The following is a 6,000-nucleotide window of genomic DNA, read 5'->3' as shown; positions in this document are numbered from 1 at the left end:
TTGGGCTGTAATTAAAATATAAAATAAAAACCCAGCCCAACTTCTTCACCTTGAGAAGTCTCAAATTAACTCAATTCAACCAAATTTAATGATGCAAAATAGGCCCACAAATTTTAGTGTTGACTCTTGAGTCATGACTTTTACTTGTATTGAATTCAAATTTGCTGATATATTTTAAAATTTTGAATCATTAAACAAATCAAGGTAAAATTTGTTTTTTTAGAAGAGCACAAAAGAGTGTACCATACTCTAACAACAAGAAATTCAAGCTCAAGCAAATCAGTAAAGGGCAAAAGTCTCATTTGTCTCTCACTTGAGTGTGTTTGGGGAAAGATGTTCATTGATTCTTTTTTTTTTTTTTTTTTAATTAATTTTTATGTCACCAGTTTATAGTTTTCCTCTAAATAAAAGGAGGTCATAGTCTATGCTATTTTTAAAAAAAAATTATAGAGTTTCAACCTATAAAAACCGATTTATGTAAGCGAGGATTGAGCCCTAAATTTCTTATTCAATCATCAAAAATTTTATCAGTTGAGCTAATTGAAACCCATAAAGAGGTTTTCATTAAATTTTCACTTTGTTACTAATTCTTTTGAGATTAAGCCTAATCTTTCAAATTTGAACTAAACCTTATTTTTTTAATCTTAACTTGTAGAGGAAGGGGAAAGGGGAAAGAGCAGCACTCATTTAGAAAGACTTTTAACCACACAGCACTTCCAAAAGGGATCTATATCAAACTAACTAATTAAAAAAAAAAAAAAAAAACTCAAAATATTTATAAAAAAAATGCATATATTTTTCAAAATATTAATAGCATAGATTGAGTTGGATTTTTGTATTAAAATTTTGCTAATTTGAACCTAATTCAATTCTTTTTTTTAGGGGGGGGGGGGGGGGAAGCATTTAACCCACAAAAAAACCAATTTGAAATGGCATATTAAGTTTTTTTTTTTTTTTTTGGGTGTGTCAATCAAATGGCATATTAAGTTGGATTAGGTTAAGTATGTCGAATTGGTGGGATCAATGCATACCTTTATGACAATGATTTTCATTTTTAAGATAACTATCAAAAATGTAATTAACTTGTTTTGAAGAATTTAGTAATAACGTCGATAAATCTAATAGTAAGTGGACCAAATTATTAATTTAATTCTTAATCAATAATTTATATAATACATTATTAAATAAACAATACTAGTTACCAATAAAATATTTATAAAAAAAAACAACAATACATTTATGAATAGGTAAGAAGACCACAACTTTTTTATAAGTAATTTGAGAGATGTGTCACTTATTTTTGTCTGTTTACAAATGTGATCTTTCAAGCAAGATTTAGCATTCCTTAAACTTATTTTTGTGCGTATTAATCATAGAGAAGTCTCTTAAGAAACTAAAGAGAAATTATTTGCAAGAGGATGATACCTGCAAGAGCCAACTTTAATCCTGTCTCTATGTTAAGGATAGTTGGAACCATTAATACACCCGGAGTGTCTAGGACATATATGCTAAGCTAATGCGCAATCTACAGCTTAACAATTCAATGTTAATGAGCAAAATAGGGGGAGGGGGTGAATCAATCAATTAAGCCAGAAATATAACACAAGTCATTGTAATCCCCTTCACCTTATCTGTGGTTAAATAATATACCACAAATCATAAATAAATTAATTGCAATAAGTTCACTTTTCATAAAAGCAACAACATCAACTATTCGTTTAGTGATAATGGTCAATCAAACAATTCACAACCAAACCTACAACATCTTTTTACCAACAATATCCATATCAGTGTCCAATCTCAAATACAGAGACTTAATTATTGAATGCTAAGTATGAAAAAAGCATGAAGCTATCAATTCAGTTTCTTTTAAAGACAGAATTAGTTGACCTTGTATCTTGCAATATATTAAGTAACACCAAGCAATGGGCCTAGGGATGGCAATGGGGCGGGGTGTGGCCGAAGGATGGGATCTTCGTCCCCGCCCCACATGGTTTTGTCTTGCCCCATCCTCGCCCTGCCCCGCATAACGGGGAATACTTTCTCACCCCATCCCCACCCCTTGAGGCCCCACGAAGCCCCACCCCACCCCATAAAACTCTACTTTTTGTTAATTTGCTTTACAACTAGCACAATGTTTTTAATGAAACCTATTTCATTAATAAAAATATACTTGAAATTACAACTAAATTTATCCCATCAAATCAAATCAATTTTTAGAAAAAATTGAATAATATATCCAAGTGTTTAACAAGACAATCATTTAAAAAAAAAAAAAAAAATCTCATAGTATATCACAACAAAATAAAGGTAGAGAATCACATTGAATAGAATAAAATATGCTAATATTAATATGTTTGTTTAAATACTAGGGTTTTAGGGTATGAAAATTTTACAATTATAACATTTGGTAACGCGGGGCAGGGTGGGGACGGGGAGGGGCGGGGCGGGGTAGGTCTAAAAAGCCTAAACCCATCCCAGCCCCGCCTCATGGTGCGGGGCAAAAATCTTGCCCCATCCCTGCCCCACCGTTTTTGCGAGGCAAGGAAACTTGCGCAGGGTGGGGCGGGGCGGGTTAAGCAGGGCGGGGAAAAATTGTCATCCCTAAATGGGCCAACTGTGGCTCGTTTCATCTTTTGTTGCACTATTTTTTTTTTTTAATACAAGATAGAATTTCTACTCTAGTCTAATCTAAGTGTATATGTGTGTGAAGCTCTTTCCTGGAGACTTGAACCCCGACTCTTGCCCCCTACACCCACAAACATTTATACTTGTGAAGTGACCACCACACCAAGGATGCGCGGTGGTTCTGCTGCACTATGAAAGAAAACCAAAGATGTTAATGTTTAATAAAATTTATTAAACATTAACATCTTTGGTTTTTCTTTTAATAACCTTCACCATCATTACCACACACATTTTAATAAATCACCGGCATTGAAACTTATCTCCAATCTTTTATCACACTATAACAATTTAGAGGTTGGTCACTTTGGGGGAATGAATATTGATCGCATTAATTTTTCAAATAAATGTAAATTGATAGTCATACTCGAAGGTTTAAGGGTTCAAAGGTAGCATTGCTTACTATCGCACACCCTTGGTGCGATGGTCACTCCACAAACAAGTATAATTGCTTGTGGGTGTGAGGGGCAAGAGTCGGAGTTCAAGTCACCAATAAGGAGCTTCACACACATACATTTAAATTAGGTTAGAGTAGAAATTCTATCTTTTATCAAAAAAAAAAAAAAAAAGGTGGCATTGCTTTAAAAACTGGGAAAATAGATGTGAAAATGGGGTTATCCATTGATTTAATTGGGTCAGGTGGGAATTTAAAAAGAAAAAGTGAATAAAACAAAAACTAAATTGCAAATTTATATCCTAAAATTTGGATTAATTTTGATTTTTTCTCCTAAATTTTCAAAATTTTAATATGATCCACAAATGTTATGTATCTTTATGATTTGCTCCCATACAATGCGCCATGCCTGTTAAGTGCCAAATTGGCAACCCAACCACATCCTCTATATTTGTATTTATTTTGATTTTGCACTCAACAGTTTTAATTAATCAAGTGCTTAATGGATAGCCAAGCACAACACATTAGCGGAAGTAAGCAAATCCAAACAATACCTAGCATTAAGGGAGTATAACATAATAATTATATTTATATTGTGTCATCTGAACATGCACTCTATTTTGTAAAAAATCAAAACTGCGCAATAAACGAAGACACTTAAAAAATGAAAATAAATAATTATTTAATATTAGGACAGCCCACATGGACCTCTCTCTCTCTCTCTATATATATATATATTTATAAAAGTTCAATTTCTTCCTATGTGGGACTCATGGATTCTACCAATTAAAACCATCTTCAATTGGTCATTTTATGAGTCAATTTCTCATTCACTCATAACCTATCAACATTTTGAAGTTCTCTGATGCAACAAATTGAGAACAAAACAAGTTTACCTAAACCAAACTTTATTTAATTTGTAAAGAAAAAGCCAATGTGAAAATTTGATGTGCAACAGTAAAAGTTGAAAAGAAGTTGATCAAGTTAAGAGAAAAATGGAGAATAGGATATGAGATATAGGTTAGAAGTTTGAGTTATGGGAATTAAGTTTTGAGTTATAGGAATTGAAGTTTGAGTTATGGGAATTGAGTTTTGAACATAGTGATATTTGTATTTAGTATTATAAATTTCCATTTCTAAAGAAAGTTCTTTCTACCTTAAATCAGATTTATAAATGAGATACTAAAATTAAGTTTACCAATGAGTATTGCTTTAATCTCCACTACTATGGTGTGTTCATTGATCAATTTTATGTTGTCAGAATTCCCTCGTACGTCCACATTAAAGATGAAGAACAAAATTGCATTCCCACTAAAAATACTGAGGACAAGTTTGAGGGGATAAAAATTTATGACCAATAATCTAATGGAATTATCATGAAGTTGCATTAAGATAATTAGGTTTATTTACCAAGCGAGTGTCATCGCTCGGCCCCACACCTATAAAAAATATAAGGTTAGTATTTAGAGATTTTAACTTGAATTCAACCCTTTTTAAGTGTCACTCAAAATCCAAATACTATAAAACATTAACAGGAACAATCATTACTTTTCTTGAAAGCTAATTTATGCTTCAAATTTAAGGACACTAAGACCAGAACAATTATCGCCTTTGTTAAAAGCTAGTTTATTCTTAAAAATTAAGAACACTTAAGCACCTCAATATGAATGATTCCAGCAATTATTCCCACATAGTCTTGTTGAATAATTCCTTCATTTATTTTCAATGATATCACATATTGATTAGTTACACTGTACATTATACAAGCAGAGAGACCAATGCATTGGTCACGAGTTTAGGATTTTGATCTCCTCACTTGAATTTTAATTATTCTGTAAATTGGATTTAGATTTTAATTTTTTGCCCCTCATATCAACTACTTGCTACTCTGTAGTGCTTTAAACCGTTGCTCTATAAGACCCTTCAAGTCACTCTCATCTTCCACATTACCAATGAATTTTGAAAAAGTTAAATACAAAGCACATTGGACTTCTATGACAAGATCCTGAACGGTAAAAAAATAAAGAACTAGAAATTCAAAAATGACAAAATGAAACAAGATATTCATAGGTCACGTGGGGACCCAGTCTAAGTTACAATAATAAAAAGAACTACAAATGACATAAAATGTTAGGTGCAAGCATAAACTAATTAGCAGTCAAGTAGATTTTATTCTTGATAAGTATTTTTTAGGGGTTTGAATTAAAAGTCTGAATTTGGTAAGGATAAGGTGTAAAACCCATGTTTTACACCATTCAATAAGAGATTGTCACATCAGCTTTTTACTTAAGACTCAATTCATCCTACCGCACATAATAGTATCTCAATAAACTCACAGTTAAGTTGGATTTTCAAATGGGTATTATAATTGATTAAATGCGATTGTGCTTATTCGTTAATATGTAATATGATGATGTGGCATGTTGGGATTGGAGGGGTAAAACTTAGGTTTTACACTACATCCTTATTGTTTGGCATCAACTTTAGGTTTTAGCTTTTAGTTTTTAGTTTTTAGTTTTTATGTACAACTTTTTAAAACTTCACATTTTTCCTCATTTTCTCACTTTTTCAAATTTTTTCAAGATACAAATATACTTTAGTACACTTTTAGCAAAAAGTTTTCAGTTAAAAGCTAAATAAGTTGTTTTCAAACGGATACTTAGAGTCCGTTTGTGAATAACTTATTTAACTGAAATTGAAAACTTTTTGTTGAAAGTACTGTAGATAAAGGTAAAAGTTAGCTAAAATAGTACAGTGAGATCTATAAATAGTACCAAAAAGTGCAGTGAGACCCATTAATAGTAACAAAAACAAGTTGAATAGTAAAATAAGCTAACTTTAAATTCACTTTCCAAACGCAACCTTAGTGTCTGTTTGGGAAAAACTTATAATTAGCTGAAACTGAAATTTTTTTGCTAAAA

Source organism: Quercus robur, chromosome 7 (assembly GCF_932294415.1).
Source record: "Quercus robur chromosome 7, dhQueRobu3.1, whole genome shotgun sequence".
Lineage (NCBI taxonomy): Eukaryota > Viridiplantae > Streptophyta > Magnoliopsida > Fagales > Fagaceae > Quercus > Quercus robur.
Note: the sequence above shows the minus strand (reverse complement) of the source record.